Source organism: Melospiza melodia, chromosome 9, assembly GCF_035770615.1.
Source record: "Melospiza melodia melodia isolate bMelMel2 chromosome 9, bMelMel2.pri, whole genome shotgun sequence".
Lineage (NCBI taxonomy): Eukaryota > Metazoa > Chordata > Aves > Passeriformes > Passerellidae > Melospiza > Melospiza melodia.
The window spans coordinates 31595835-31613039 of NC_086202.1; the positions used below are offsets into that span (position 1 = coordinate 31595835).

At 46.4% G+C, this 17205-nt stretch overlaps 1 protein-coding gene across 2 annotated transcripts in view; it reads right to left on the reverse strand.

Annotated features, from left to right (window-relative positions):
* PRKG1 (protein kinase cGMP-dependent 1) overlaps nucleotides 1–17205 on the reverse strand; it is a 389824-nt gene that overhangs the window by 113504 nt on the left and 259115 nt on the right. The window lies entirely within an intron of this gene.

Here is a 17205-nt window from a genome sequence, read left to right on the forward strand (position 1 = left end):
CAAAGGCTGCCCAGGCCAGGCTGGAATGGGAAAGTGATGCAGCCATAAAGAGCCCCCTGAGCCAGGGCCCACAGGACTGCACCCAAACCAGTCTGGAGCAGGATGGGGGACACGAGTTTGGGTCTCCAAAGCTGCAGGGAGTATCCTGACTTTGAAGCTGAATCTCCACTGGGCTGTGGAATTGTCCTCCTTGTGCAATTGACTTCCTTGGAAAGACCCAAAAACCATCAGGACATGCCCCATGGCAACCTGTATCATAGGACCTCCAGACCTCTCTCCCATCCTCAATCACCCTGTGATTTGCACTACTCTGGTTTCTCATCCTCTCTTTTCCATAAAAACCTGAGATCCATCAATTTCCCCAGGTGATGCTGAAGGAAACGCACAGACACAACAAAAATTTAACCCAAAATACAGCATGGCCCAGAGAAGCTGTAGCTGCCCCTGGAAGTGCCCATGGCCAGGCTAAATTATTTAGGCCAATCCTTCCATTTAATTAAAAAAAATAATTTCAATTGAATCTATTTAATTATAAGAGAAGTCTGAGCTGATAAATGCAGAAAATATCACCTTTCATGCTCTCAACAACAGCTTTTTTTCCTTAGGAAGAACATTTTTATTACCGGGAGCACGTGGGCCCACATTGTAATAGGAGCAAGCAAGCAATTGGACAGGAATCCTGTGACAGCAAGGCCTAAGCATAAAATGAAAAATCATTACATCAATTCCAGCATTTCCAAATGAGGAATGAACTTATGGAAGATGATAACAGCCTTGGACAAGTGGTCAGATCTTTGCACCCTTAAACTCCCAAATTGGGGGGAACACACCACAGGGTATTCTTTAATGGATAATTATGCCTGTGAAATCCAAGGGAGGGTAGTGAAAGGCATCTATTATAGACCAAATCCACTAAAAACAGACAAATAGGCCCTAAGTTTTTAAATTCCAACTCTTACCACGAGAAAAGCCTAAAACTTCAACTCTGCAATAGAGCAAATAATAGGAAACGCAATTTGCTGACAAAACAAACTTCAAACATATGATAGAATTATACCATCAATATCCCAGATTTACATATCATGGAATTACACTATCAATATCCCAGATTTAGGGGGGTTTGTGGCAGGCCAGAATTCCCCTAAACAGCCAGAAGTGACAAAACAGCCAAACATTGGAGTTTCTTTGAAAAGAAGAGAGCAAGATTTGATTCTTCAGGTCAATAAAAATCCCCCTCTGCTCTCCACAGGACAATATTAAATGGATTCATAAAACAGTCTTGATTCCTTCCAAGAACTGCCTGGATTTTTGAGGGACTTGTGTGCAAAATAAGTGTTTCCATGATTATTTCCAGGTGGGTACTTGCCCTGAAAGGCAAATGGAGCCTCAGCTCTCCAGCGAGAGCCTTGAGCATAACAGCTGAGCTGCAAATTGCTGCAAGTGGGAAAACACATGGGAAGGAGGCAAATGGGATCAGAAAACCTCACAGGGAATCTTTGATCACCACAGCAAGAGGCAGGAAAATTGTATTTCCCTTTCTACAACTGTGTGAAAAAGGTATAGAACAGCAAACATTCAGCCCTTGAGCTGAGATGTGTTTAGGGTGAAAAAAGAAAAATCGCAACAAACACTGCTCCAGCTGTTCAAGAAACAATTGTTCTGTCCAACAAAGCAGGGTCAAACAAACCCGGACTTTCTCCACCAAGTTCTCCTCCCACTGCTCCTTAAATCCCATCAATAATGAAGTTTTTTAAACACCCACTCCAGACAGTAACAGTGCTACAGCTGGCAAAACAGATATTATCCTCTGGCAAAACACTGAAAGTCTGCAGCAAAGACTGAAACTTGTGACTTTTCTCCCTACCTGCAGTACAAGGACTTCACTTGTTCTTCTTGTTCCACAACCATCTCTCACTTTGCCCAGGAAGAGCTAGATTTGATGATCTTGGAAGTTTTTTCCAGGTTAATGATTGAAATTTGATTATAGACAAAACAAGAGCAGCTCACCAACCTCTCCCAGCACAATGAGGTTCCTTCTACCCTTATAAGGGATTTTCTCCAGCTGCTACTTATTCCACCTAATGAGGAATAATTTCTGCACCTGCCCTGAATCCACTCCCTGGATGAGGCTATGGAATCCAGCTGGGGATGGAATGGATATTCACAGCTGACCTCCTGCCCACCTGCAGTCCTCAAAGTTCTTAAAGGGGATATTGGTGTAAAAAAGTATGGAGAGCAAATTATTTATGCCTATTTGACAGGTAAAATACAGCCCAGGTTCCTCAGGAGAGTCCAGGCCACCCTACAGAGGCAGCAAACAAGGAGGGAAAGCAGACCCCTAGCTCCAGGATTTGAGTTTTAACAGATAATGCAATAAACTGGATTATTTTAATCCATCCACAAGCAGCATTTCATCAGGAGAGCACAACTACCACAAGTGAAGGACTTCACTTGTTCCACAACCATCTCTCATTTTGCCCAGAAAGAGCTGGACTTGATGATCTTGGAAGTTTTTTTCCAGTTTAATGATTAGAATTTGATTATAGAAGAAACAAGAGCAGCCCACCATCCTCTCCCAGCACAATGGGGCTCCTTCCACTCTGCTCACCCAGTCCTTATAAGGGATTTTCTCCAGCTGCTTCTTATTCCACCTAATGAGGAGTAATTTCTGCACCTGCCCTGAATCCACTCCCTGGATGAGGCTATGGAATCCAGCTGGGGATGGAATGGATATTCACAGCTGACCTCCTGCCCACCTGCAGTCCTCAAAGTTCTTAAAGGGGATATTGGTGTAAAAAAGCATGGAGAACAAATTATTTATGCCTATTTGACAGGCAAAATACAGCCCAGGTTCCTCAGGAGAGTCCAGGCCACCCTACAGAGGCAGCAAACAAGGAGGGAAAGCAGACCCCTAGCTCCAGGATTTGAGTTTTAACAGATAATGCAATAAACTGGATGATTTTAATCCATCCACATGCAGCATTTCATCAGGAGAGCACAACTGCCACAAGTGAAGGATTTCCTCTTCTTCCTCAACCACCTCTCACTTTGCCCAAGAAAAAAAGCTGGACTTGATGATCTTAGAAGCTTTTTCCAGTTTAATGGTTGGAATTCAATTGCAAAAGAAACAAGAGCACCTTGCCAACCTCTCCAAGCATAAAGAGGTTCCTTCTACCCTTATAAGTCCCCTTATAAGGGATTTTCTCCAGCTGCTTCTTATTCCACCTAATGAGGAGTAATTTCTGCACCTGCCATGAATCCACTCCCTGGATGAGGCTATGGAATCCAGCTGGGGATGGAATGGATATTCACAACTGACCTCCTGCCCACCTGCAGTCCTCAAAGTTCTTGAAGGCAATACTGGTGTAAAAAAGTATGAAAAGCAAATTATTTATGTCTATTTTATAGGCAAAGTACAGGCTATCAAGGGTGGATCCAGGCCACCCTACAGAGGCAGCAAACAAGGAGGCAAAGCAGACCCCTAGCTCCAGGATTTGAGTTTTAACAGAAAATGCAATAAACTGAATGATTTTCATCCATCCACGAGCAGCATTTTATCAGGAGCTCATGACTGCCATGGCAGGGAATGGGATGAGGAACCTTCTCCTCATCCCTGTCCCTACATCCTGGACAGTGAGCAGGGGCAGGAGGAGAGGTGGCATTCTCCTGGCTGCATTCCCCACTGCTCAGCCACAGAACACTGTGCAGGGATGATGGCAGCGTCTGGAGCCAGGTGAATTTCCCCTGCGGAATTGCTCCCTGTCTGGAGTTGGCTCCAAATGTGACACATTTTCCCAGAGAGCACCAGCTGCCAAACTCAGGGAAAGCACCTGTGCTGAAACATGCCTGGATTGACTCCCTGTCCCCATGGAGGAGCAGGGACATGCACAACCCAAAGGTCATGGCTCCATCCCTGGGGATGCAGCCACCAAGCTGCTCCCAGCTTCCAGGTAGAAGCAACGTCGCCATGAGCCACGTTTGGATTTGTGCCTGTGATCCATCCTGGATTCATGCCTGTGGTCCATCCTGGACTCATGCCTGTGGTCCATCCCATGTGATGGCTCCTGAGGAAGCAGCAAGGGTTTCCAGGCAGTGCTGGCTGTGGCCCAAGGTGTTGTTTGCAGCCTCAGTCCCTGCCAGCTCTGACAGGACATTTATCTTCTGACACACACCACAGCCCGCAGGGCTGCTGGCTCTGCTCTGCCTCCAGGATACAAAAGCGGCCATTCACTCTCTAAATCCCTTTCAAGACTCATTCCCAAAGTTGTGAAGGGTGTTCAGTGAGGGTGCTCATCCAGCTCGGTGGCAGATGTTTCTCCTGGGTTAAGCCTGGAACAAAACCTCTCTCTTTTATTGCTGCTTGGCACCATCACAATTGCTGTTGTTGTCACTGCTTTGTGCCTCGAGTAAGCAGAGCTCCAGACTCCAACACTACAGTAAAATGAAATTAAGGCTGTCTGAGTTCCCTGAAACTTTTTTTTGGCACCCAGCTGGAATGAAGGCTGAAAAATGCAAATGTCCCTCTTTAGCACACTTGGGACATCCTACTGCTCTGTCTCAGCTCCAAAAGAACTGAGGCTACAATCTGATCAGCACCAGCTGATCCTTGATTTGGGATATCACCAAAAAATGGTGGTTTGGACAACTGAAGCTGTACAGGCAGCCTCCCACTGTTGTGTCAGGGAGGGAATGCTGCCTCCATCAGGATCATGGCATCACTTCATAGAATCACAGTGGCTGGGGTTGGAAGGGACATTAAAGCCTATCCAGTGCCACCCCTGCTGTGGGAAAGACACCTTCCACTGTTCCAGGCTGGGGAAGGACTGAGGTTTTTTGAGAAATAGATATTTCTATTTCTCCAAAAACCTCAGTCCTTCCCCAGTCACAGAGGTCATTGCTAAGTCCAGGCTGGTTTTTGCTTGGATTCATGGAATTCCTGAGGCTGGAAAATCCCTGCCAGCCCCTGGAGTCCCAGCTGTGCCCCACGAACCCCACCTTGTCCCCAGCCCAGAGCACTGAGTGCCACCTCCAGCCCTGCCTGGGACACCTGCAGGGCTGGGCACTGCAAAGCTCCCTGGGCAGCCCCTGCCAAGGCCTGAGCACCCTTTGCATGCAGAAATTCACACCTGAACCCTTCCCCAGCTCCATTCCCTTCCCTGGACATGCTCCAGCCCCTCCAGGACTCTCTGGCTTTGAGGACCCAGAACAGGACACAGTTCTCAAAGAATATTAGAGAACCAGGAGGAAGGGACAGGGAGGGTGACAGCCACTCACATTCCCATTAATTTCACTTTGTGTTGGCCTTGGAAGCACCTCATGGAGCAGAAGTCTCAGGAAGAGAAAAGAGATTTGCTCAGCAGGTACTGCAGATGATTTGTCTGCTGTGCTATAGCCACACAGGCAGTAAACAATTCACAATTACTCATTTTGGAGAAGGTGAAAATGGAACAGCCACAGTTTGAACACTCTGCCACTCATTACACAGCCCTTATCAGAGAAATAAAATCCTGAAAGAAGGTTGTGGGACATTTGTTTTCAGGGATCTGTTTATATCCTAAGCCCTGCTACAAACAGGAAAACAGGAGAGAAGCAGAACTGATCTTAGCCCTGATGAGCAAATCCTGAAGCAAATCAAATCCCAAGATTTGCATTTTTCCCTCTTGTGCTGAAAGGATACCACGGGATCTGCTGACAACAAGAGACCAGAACTCTCAGTGTCCCTGAGGAGAACCTGAAATGATCTCAAAAGGCTCAGAAAGGCTGGAAAGACCTCCAAGAGCAGAGTCCAACTCTGCCATGTGTGACGGTGTTTACAGGGGTTTTCGGACTTGGGAACAGACATGGATCTGACTCCATGTTTCAGAAGGCTTGATTTATTATTTTATGATATATATTACATTAAAACTATACTGAAAGAATAGAAGAAAAGGTTTCATCAGAATGCTTAGCTAAGAATAGAATAGCAAAGAATGATAACAAAGGTTTGTGGCTCAGGCTCTGTGTCCGAGCCAGCTGATTGTGATTGGCCATTAATTCCAAACATCCAACATGGGCCAATCACAGATGCACCTGTTGCATTCCACAGCAGCAAATAATCAATGTTTACATTTTGTTCCTGAGGCCTCTCAGCTTCTCAGGAGGAAAAATCCTAAGGAAAGGATTTTTCAAAAAAGATGTCTGCGACAGCCATGTCCATCATTAACCTTTCCTACCCACCACATCTGAGTGGTTTTGAACACTTGCAGGCGCCCTCCTTCAGCCCAGGCTCTGTTTGTGTTCAATAAACAGAGCAGGAACTCTGGAGGAGTGTTTTGCCTTGCTCTGTCAATGCCTGTCTCAATCCCTGACAGGGGTTCATTATCACACAGAGCCCTCCTACTGCATCTCCTGTGGCAGTCACTGAGGAGATGGGACTGATTTAAAAGAAAAAAAATCCATTGTTGATGTCAGAATGAGAGGGAGGGAGAGTCATCAGCAGGTATGTGAACCCCCTCCTCCCACTGCACATGAATTTACCCAAGATGATTAATTTTGAAAAGGACAATTGCTCCCTGAGAGCCACTAGGGCTCAGCAGAAGCAGCAACCAGTCTGGGAACCTCAGTGAAGTTTGGGCAGGCACAGTTCTGGTAGCTCATCTCGAGGCACAGAGTTGACTGTGCTACTCCTGAGCCACCTCACAGAGGGAACCTGCTCCTGCTGGAATCCTTAGAGGATGGCATGGGATGATTTTGGATCTAGCAGGTGGCATTTCTTCATATTTAAAAATCAAATTATAGCTGCAGTCCCAAAGTAGAGCTTTTCTACCTTCCAACTCACCCAGCTTTTCCAACAGTTGTATCACAGAATCCAAGGATCCCTGAGGCTGGAAAATCCCTGCCAGCCATGGAGTCCCAGCTGTGCCCAGTGCCCACCTTGTGCCCAGCCCAGAGCACTGAGTGCCACCTCCAGCCCTGCCTGGGACACCTGCAGGGCTGGGCACTGCAAAGCTCCCTGGGCAGCCCCTGCCAAGGCCTGAGCACCCTTTGCATGCAGAAATTGCTGCTGCTGTCCCAGCTGAGCCTCCCCTGGCCCAGCCTGAGGCCCTTTCCCCTTGTCCTGTCCCTGTTCCCTGGCAGCACAGCCCGACCCCCCCTGGCTGTCCCCTCCTGGCAGGGAGTTGTGCAGAGCCACAAGGGCCCCCTGAGCCTCCTTTGCTCCAGGCTCAGCCCCTTGCCAGCTCCCTCAGCCCCTCCTGGGGCTCCATTCCCTGCCCTGGACACGCTCCAGCCCCTCCATGTCCTTCCTGGATTGGGGAACCAGAACTGGACACAACCCTGGAGGTCCCTCAGCCAGGCCACAGAGGGACAATCACTGCCCTGGTCCATTGGGCCACACTGTGTTTGATATAAATACACCGGTGATTAAAGATAAAAGCTGTCATGCAAAGCCTCATAGCCCCGAACACTGATTTTTATGATCCTGCATTTGCAATACAGCTGAAATTAAATTGTCTTTGGCTTGCTCTGCAATTACCTCTTCAAAACAGTTTGCTGTCAAGGAGTTTCTCTCCTGCATTTTTTCCCCTTTGTCTAGGACATTTTATGGGAAATGGAACCTCATCCTTCAACCTCTGGATAGACCCAAAGTGGGTACACCAAGGGAATTTTCTGCTTCTTGATTGAACCACAGAATCCCAGGATGGTTTGGGTTGGGAGGGACATTAAAACCATCCAGTGCCACCCCTGCCATGGGCAGGGACACCTTCCACTGTCCCAGATTGCTCCAAGCCCTGTCCAACCTGGCCTTGCAACCCTGGAGCTCCAGAATGAAGTCCAACAAAGACCGTTACCTCACAAAAGGTAGAAAACAAAAGATTTTTTTTGATTGATTCTCATAGTGTGCCTCAAAAGAGATCCTTAACACTGGCCAATGTGTCAAAATCACAGTGTGTAAATTTGCATGCACGGTCTGTTGTCTCTCTTTCCTCCAAACTGGGTATTTACAACATATCCAAGACCAAATGAAGGCAGGAATCTTGTGTCTAAGAGATCTCTGCTGCACTTGACAGCATCATAATCATCTCTTTTTCATGGAGCCACTGACACCCTCTCCAAGCACAGCCCTGTTTGCTGCTGGAACACTCAGTCCTCCTTTTAACCACCCCCATTAAATGAACATATCACAGAGATCACCATCATTTGCTGCCTTCAGAATTACATGTACGCAACAGAAAGATAAGGTGTAAATGTTTTTAACGTCCTCTGAATCACCAGCTTTTCACATTCTCCTGGGCAACCTCCCCAAAGCGAAGGGGCCTGAAAGGGCCAGGAGCTGCTGGAGCTGAGCAAGGGCCTGGAGCGTGTGGGTGCCCTTCCAGGCCAGGCTGAGGGAGCTGGGGCTGCTCAGCCTGGAGAGGAGCCCCAGCTGAGAGGGGCCCTCAGGCCTGGCTGGGCCTGGCTGCAGGGAGGGGCAGAGCAGGGCCCAGGCTCTGCTCCGGGGCCCAGCCATGGCACCAGAGCCACGGGCAGGGCCTGAGCCCAGCAATTGCCCTGCACAGGAGGCACAACTTGTGCCCTGGGCAGTGCCCAGCCCTGAGCACATTGCCCACACGGCCTGGGGGCTCTCCTCCCTGGGGCTGGGGCACAGCTGGCTGCACACAATGCTGTGCCCTGGGCTCTGGGATGGCCCTGCTGGAGCAGGGAGGGGACACCAGGTGCCCTCTGAGCTCCTGCAGCCTCATACACCCTGGCATCCTGTGTAATATTTATTTATTTATTTATTTAATTGCTCCCTGACACAGTTGTTGAGTGAATCTCCAGAACTCACAAAGCATTAAAACTTTTTTGTTGTTAGTTTCTATGAGAAGAATTTAAAAACATGAATGTCCTGCACAACACACTCCTAGGTTGGGAGCTAGCAGGGGTGACCCCATGGTTGGCAGCATCATCAAATCCCAGACACTGGGTTTGGGAGCAACCTTGAGCTCCCACTCTGGCTGATACATCTGAGCTGATTTATGGAGGGACAGACAGAAAATCCCCTCTGAGTGATCACCAGAGGATCACTTCTGAGCTCACCAATGAGAACAGACTTCCAAGAATGATTTAGTTACCCCCAGAGAAATAAGCCACAAAACATGGTACCAAAATCCAAAGAATTTTGTTCCTTTCATGGCGAGAACCCAGCACAAGCACACCAGGATGAAATCCTGGGATTGGCCCCATGAAAATCCACCTCAGAGGCATTTGGGACCTTCCCACAAACAAGCAGTGCTGTGCCAACCACAGAGATCCCCAGCAAGACCCCCAGGACATCCCAAACAGCCCAATTCCATGATCCCAACCCATAAATGGGCAAAATCCCCTTCCTCATGATTTATTACCTGCACAGCATCCCAAATACCTTTAAAGTACTCTAAAGCCAAGGGTGGGACATCCCTTTCTCCAGGATAAGACTGAGTCCTTTATTGAATTAAAGAAAGGAGAAGGATTATTTAATCCCAGACCTTACAACTCCGTTGATTCTCCCTTTTCATCTTGGAGACCAAAATTTCCTATGCACAGCAAAGCCTCTGCAGCTGGAAATGAATTAAAGGTCGAGGATTTTCAAGGGGCCTGGGCTCTATTGGAGAAATAATCAAATAAAGCCTGACAGATTCCACACACGGCTTGAAAACACAATTGTTTATGAAAACATAATCTTGGGAATATTACAGACAGGCGAGCAGCATAATGGGCAATAAAAAACCCAAAATCAACAAAAAAAACCCTCTGTGCTGGGAAGCCAATTGCAGTAATTCCGTATAATTCTGTTCTGCTGCTGTCAAACCCTCTCAGCTTCTCGCAGGCTGGTGATTCCAAATCCAACCCTCAATTCTTGATCCTATACCCAGACTCATCCCAGTCCTGGCTTTGTTTCCCAGCACAGCCCATTCAGGGCTGGTGACCCCAAATCCAACCATCAATTCTTGATCCTACACCTAGGTTCATCCCAGTCCTGGCTTCCTCTCCAAGCACAGCTCATCTGGGGGTGGTGACCCCAAATCCAACCATCAATTCTTGATCCTACACCTAGGTTCCTCCCAGTCCTGGCTTCCTCTCCAAGCACAGCCCATCCTGGGCTGGTGATTTCAAATCCAACCCTCAATACTTGATCCTACACCCAGGTTCATCTCAGTCCTGGCTTCTTCTCCCAGCACAGCTCATCTGGGGGTGGTGACCCCAAATCCAACCTTCAATTCTTGATCCTACACCCAGGCTCATCCCAGTCCTGGCTTTGTTTCCCAGCACAGCCCATTCAGGGCTGGTGACCCCAAATCCAACCATCAATTCTTGATCCTACACCCAGGCTCATCCCACTCCTGGATTTGTCTCCAAGCACAGCCCATTCAGGGCTGGTAATCCCAAATCCAACCCTCGATTCTTGATCCTACACCCAGGCTCATCCAAGTCCTGTTGGGAGCAGGACACCCAAGCTTCCAATTGGAACATCTCTAGACGATCCATGAGGGGAAAATGAAACACTCCAGGTCCACAGCAGTTTGGAAAAGGGGAGGAACGTTCTGGTCAGTGGTCACCAGTGAGACTGACCAGCCATGGGTCACTTAATCCATGGAACAGCCCCTGCCCTGCCATCTGAGAGAAATTATTCCTGGGGACATTTCCTTTGGATCCAAGATGTATTGGATCCATCCTCGCTTGAATCCTAACAGATGTTTCAATTTGCTCTCTCCAGCATTTTCTCTTTTCCATTATTTCCTCCAGTGCAGCATGAAAGCTTCACTAAATTCCACCAATTTGTTTAATTAATTGCTGTTCAACAGATGATAAAGGCCAGCACTTGACAGGGTTATCCCAGGAAGGGAATTCCACTGGCACCCTGTTCTGTCATTCCCTAGGCTCATGGGTGAACCTCCAACCTGGCACCCTGTTCTGTCATTCCTTAGGCTCATGGTTGAACCTTTTCCTCCTGTTCTGTTCCAAAAGTGATGAAGACAATCCTGGAACTGGAGTGGTTGTGAATATCTGTGGGCTCCCTGGTTGATATCTGGACAGAGAAATAATAAAATGCAGGACAGAATTCCAGGATTTCTATGGCAGATGTGAAGCAAACAGAAGGAAATGTGATGCCACATTAGCCCATGAGGGAAGGGGAAAGAACAGGGAAGATGGATCAAAAAGGAATGAACCCAGTTTTGGTGCTGAGCTTTTGCCCTTAGCCCTGTAATCCAGAATATCCTACCCTGCCTCTTTTCCCAGAACAGCATCAAGAGCCTGGACACTCCCAGAGCCCATCCTCATCCAACAGTGGCTCCACCAGCCCATCAAAACTCATTTTAAAGTATAATTTATGCCGGTCAGCTCTATTTTATTTCATTTTTTTCATTGAAAGGAGGTCATCATGATACGATTATGACTGTCTTCCAGATCTTATTTTCTGTACATTGATTTATGCAAGGCCACATTTCATCTTGATTAAAACCACCATTCAACGTGTTTTAGAAGGAAACACTTCAGAATAAAATCTGACTCATTGACAGATATCAAAATACTGTTAAAAGGAGCCAGCAACAGGTGTTGAAAGCACTTCCATAAATCCATTCCTGGTTCCCTGTCATTCCTGATTTATTGATGATCATTCCACATGTTTGCAGATGACTCAGTTTACTCCTCTGGGGTGATTAATGTCTAACAAAATTCCTTTTAATGGCTCACACATGCTCAACAGCTCAGTTGTGGACCAGGCACAGAGATCAGGGCAGCAGCACCAGGGTGGGCACGCAAGGATTGATTTAAAATTGGTTGTTCCCAATAAAATCCCCCCAAAATCCCATTAAGTGTCATTGGAATAACACATTTGTCACTTAATATGGATTCAGAGTGGTTATTACCCACGTGGGAGGAAGACCAGGTGGCAAAGATCTTATATAGGTGAAGGAAGGCAAAGCCCAGTGGATTTAGAAACCCCGTAAACTGAGTTTTTTGTCTCATTCCCCCATTTCCAGCAGTAAGGAAAGGACAGGAACAGCACCATATGGGGCAAAGCTCTGTCCATGAGGGAGACAAAGACACGAGGCTGGATATTTTAATATCAAGAGGTGCTTATACCTTTCCCCAGTCAAAATCCAGCGGGGGCTGCAGTGGAGCTCAGAGGCTTGGGGACATTGTCCCTTATCCATTGTCCCTTAGATCTGGAACCTCATGGAGAAAGTGCTGGGATATTGTCCCTTATCCATCATCCCTTAGATCTAGAACCTCATGGAGACAGCGCTGGGAACACTTTGTGAAGGACTGGGATTTATTGAAACATCCGTTTAACACGGAACACAGGGCAACAGAAGGTCCTGGATTCCTGGTGGTGTTTGGAAGGGTAAATCCCATTAGCCCCGACAGAAAAATCCAGATTGCAATCCTAGTTTCCTCAGAGGATCCAGGAGCTGCTGACATCTCCCATCCTCGAGCTGCAGAGGAGTAGAGGCTGTGTTGGACAGGGCATCTGCTCCCTCCAGATTCTTCTGGGATGGTGGTGGTGGGATCAGCTCAAGCTCAGCTGTTTTAAAAGAAGGTTTGGAGCAGATAATCCCTGCCAACATGAACTATTCCATTATTCCATGCCCTAGAAGCAAATGCTGATTCCTCCTGCATTTACCTCCTCTGGATAAGGACTTGCACTCTGATTACTTGTTTCAAGTGACATTGTTTTATTTTCAACACCATCTTTTATCTCCCCACAGAGCATTCCAAATCCCATGCCTACAGGTGTGTGTGCCTGCACCCACAGATCCCGATTTGCTTTGAGTTTTATCTTCCCAGTTTTCCAGTGGTTTGGATTTTCTTGTTAAACCAGATTCTGATTGATTCCTGGTGTGCTCTAGCCAGCTGGTTCTGCTCCCCCTCCTCGTCAGCAGCTTAACAGAACAGTGATTCACGGCAGGTCAGCTGGAATTTGCTCAATTATTAACAACTTCAGGATTTTTTACCATCCCTCTGAGGACACTTCAGCCTAAGCCTGATTTGTCTTCATCTCCAGCTCAATTCCACAGTACAAATCCTGTGAGTTCTTTGAGCTGGTGTTCAGTGCATGGAATGCCCTTTTCTGACTTCCCCTACCCTTTAAAACACTGATTTCTAATTGCATATCGAGCTGCTGGGGCACCCAGTGAGTTTTTGTCTCCATTGAGCTGCACAAACTCTTTTCATCTCCTTCCAGAAATAATTATGCTGGTTTATCAGTGTCTATATGAAGCTTAAATTATTCCTCCTAATATGCATTAACCTGTATTTTTTTTTTTTTTGAGTGACAAAAATTGGCCCAGTGAAGTTACTCCAGTGATTACTGTCCCCGTTAGTTTCCAGTAATCCACGAGATGTATTTATTGGCAAGTCACTTGTGTGGTATTTCCAGAGACAGTACATAATTGAATTTAAAATGCATTCCTGATGCCCGTAAAAGCAATAAAAATGTCACCCTCTGCCTGCACATTAAAAATTCATCCCATGCAAGGAGAGGACAAATGCATAAAAAGATCATTATGATGTGCAAATGGACTCGGTGCAGGAAAACCAGACCCGTCCCTGCCTGGACATAAAAACATTAAGATATCAGAGCACAAATGGCACCATTTAGAGAACTTTTAAAGGTGCTGAATAGAAAATGCTCCCATTAGTAGCATGACTAAGGCTTGCTAAAATGGGATTTGTACCAGTATTAACAACAGTGTGGCTCCAGTGTGAAAGCAGAATTTACTCCCTGAAATAAAAACAAATCAAAACCTCCATTCCACATTGGTGATCCTACCCAGGCAGCCACATTATGTGACTCCTTTCCTCATGAGCATTTATGAGAAAAATAAATTTTACATCTCTTCCCACTCAGGACAAAACTTCCACACTTATTTATGGCCCAGAAACTCATCCCTGACTTCACCATGCACAGGTGTCCTTGGAAAGCCCAGCCCAGGGAGGTGCTGCCCTTATCCATTACCTTCTAAAGGCTTCCCACTGCCAGAGGGCAGGGCTGGATGGGATATTGGGAATTAGGAATTGTTCCCTGGCAGGGTGGGCAGGCCCTGGCACAGCTGTGGCTGCCCCTGGATCCCTGGCAGTGCCCAAGGCCAGGCTGAAGCAGCCTGGGACGGTGGAAGGTGTCCCTGCCCATGGCAGGAGGTGGAACTGGATGGGATTTAAGGCCCTTCTAACTAAATTCTTTCTGGGATTCTATGATTCTATACAAATCTACTTTTTTCTGGGCTTGTCATTGACACCTGTGGTATCACAGTGCTTATTCCCCTCCTCTTTCATTTTTGTCTTGGCTGAAGAACTTTCATTGCACACTGCCCAACTCTTACTTTCTGTCTGCTCAGCACAAAGTAATTTACAGGTAATTAAGCACATTGTGAGTCATTAACTCCTCTCCAGATTCCCAGGAGGAGTCTCCAAACTGAGTCCAGATGCAGAAATTAAAACCCATCTTTTTGCTCACACAGATTAATTTTTCATAGGAGGGGGCTACTACAAATTCCTCTTGTTCCCACCTCTGAACTGACTGACTTTGGTTACCACAGTCCTGGGGTTCAGCCTTGGTCATGGAATCAGAAATGCATGGAATGGTTTGGGTTGAAAAGGACCTCAAACCAATCCATTGCCATCCCCTGCCATGGGCAGGGAACCCTTCCACTGTCCCAGGCTGCTCCAAGCCCTGTCCAACCTGGTCTTGAGCATTTCCAGGAATTCCAACCATTTCACCCTGAGCAGCAGGTTCAGGGCAGCTCAACAGTGAGAAAAGAACTTGATTCTGAAGTCTCAGACACGAATCCCTCATTTTTGGCTCAAAAGAAGTGGAAAAAAGGGCAGAGCTCCACTGCTCTCCACTTCAGTACAGGTCCCTGAACTTCCTCCCAGTTTGAGCTCAGTTGGAAGCTCCCACAGAGGAGCCCCATTCTCTGTTTTCCTCAAATCAACACAAATTTAACTCTTCCCATTCAACAAAGGGGAAGATGCCAATGGTTAAAGGCCTTTCCCTGGTCCTGCTCAGCTGCTGAACCAAACTCCTACCCCAGGCTCCCATCACTGAGAATTCTCTGTGACACAACGAGAGCCACTGGGAGTTAGTGGCACAAAAGAGTAAGTAATCAATTCACCAAATTTATAATCTGTGGGCATTTAGTGATCAAATCAGTTCATTTTACTCAGCAGGGATTTCATGCTCAGCAACAACTTCTGAACAAGATTCCCCTCTCGACAGTGCCAGGGGCTATTTCCTGTAACATCATCTTTTGTGCTAATTATTGCCTATCTTTAGATCAATATTTCTGTATCTTTGTGGGGGGAGAGCACTGCTTGTGTGGGGAAGGCAGCCTGCCAGGCCTCCAGACACTCCACGTAATGAGATGCACATTTAACAGCTCTCTGTAATCACATTAAAGCCTTTGTGCCTCATCCATCCTGGGCTCTGCTGAGACAAAGCACAACAATTACCAGGTAAAGGATGTGAACTTCACTCAGGAGAGATGATTGGAGATGTGCACATACAGAAACATTGCTAATCTTCAAGCACATAAACAAGAATTTACCCAATTTGTACATCTTCCAAACAAATCCACCTGGCAAACTGTGGGAGCACCCAAGTTTTGCAATGGTCAAAACTGCTTGATTCTGTTGTAACAAATATTGAAACAAATATTCCTGGCTTTCCTGAGCAGCTCCTGATGAGTTTTCATTCAAATATGGGCTGGTTTTGGTTTGGAAATGACAGATTTTGGATTAAACAGATGTAAATCTCACTTTTATTACATTCCTCATGGAGTTTCTTCCTGGTAAAGGTTACTGCTTCATGCCAGAACAAACTGAAAATTGGGGGTGGTTTTCACCTCTTAAAATCCAAATCCAATTTCATGCCCTGGCTTATTTAAGGAGGAGAATAAACCCCATCACCTTCATTTACTGCTCACCTTGTCCCAAATTCCAGAGGACAGGTGGAATATTGGGAATGATGTGAATCACAGAGGGATACAAAGGAGCTAACAGCAAGCCTGTTGGCTAAAAGAGCAAGAAGAAGCTAAGAAGCAAGAAGAAGCTGATAAAGAGTTCTCTCCAAAGCTGTAACCAAAAAGACCAAGAGAAGTGGAAAAATTGACGAAAAATAAGAAAACTTTACAGCTAGACAAAGTATTTTTTAAAAAAATTAGTTGAAGTCACTGTATCTTTTCACCAATAGTATTATGTTAACTTATTGTAGCCAGTAATTAAAATAAAAAAGCATAAACAATTAAAAAGTATATAAAAAACCAACTACGTTCAATAATAAAAAGTTACCATCTAAAACTACTTGTAATCTCTGCTTTATATCCTAACCACCTCAACAGCAACAGAGGACAAGCTGGAGGAGCCAGCACCATCCATCATCCCCTAAAAACACATCCACCACGTCCTCACTGCTCTCATGCACCTGGTGCAACCTTCTGACACCACACAGAGATAACCCCAGGGAGATTAGGAGAGAGCAGATAACTAAAAACAGTGATAATTCAACCCTGAGAGAGAAACAACTCAGTAAGGAATGATCTGACACCCTCCCTTTGCTCCACCAGTAATTACAGAGGTTGTAGAGGCTTTTTCCAGGAAAGAACCTGCCACTCTGAGCAAAGAAATAGGAAAAGCTCCCTAAACCACCTTAGGAATCATTTAAAATACTCATTTAAGCCAAATTTCTTGCTTTACCTGCCAGATTAGCTATTGATGAGCTCAGCAAGCTGCAGGCATGTCAAACAAATAATTGCAAGAAAGGCAACACACAGGATATAAATTGTATAGACACCAACTCACTGCATTAATCCCATATTTATACATCCTCCAGCCTCCAGTTCTGCAGAGATCCAACCTAAACACAACCTAAACACAGGAATTGTCCCATTTCCTCATGAATCATGGCTGTTATCCATGAATGGAAGGAAATATTGCCACAATATTTCCCTCACACCTCACATTGCACCCAAATAGCAAAGCAGGGGCTTTTCCTGAGCCAGGGCTTCACCTCCAGCAGCATCATTCTGTAATGTCAAGGCCAAAATTAGCTCCCAATTCCCTGCCAAGGAGCATCCAGGGCTGTCCTCATGCACATCCCAGAGGTCAGGGCAACACAGAGCTGGAGTTAATGAGCTTTTAGTTTGGAATTGTGCCCAGATCTTTACTTAGTTTGGCCTTCAGAGTCTCACACACTTCACAGTG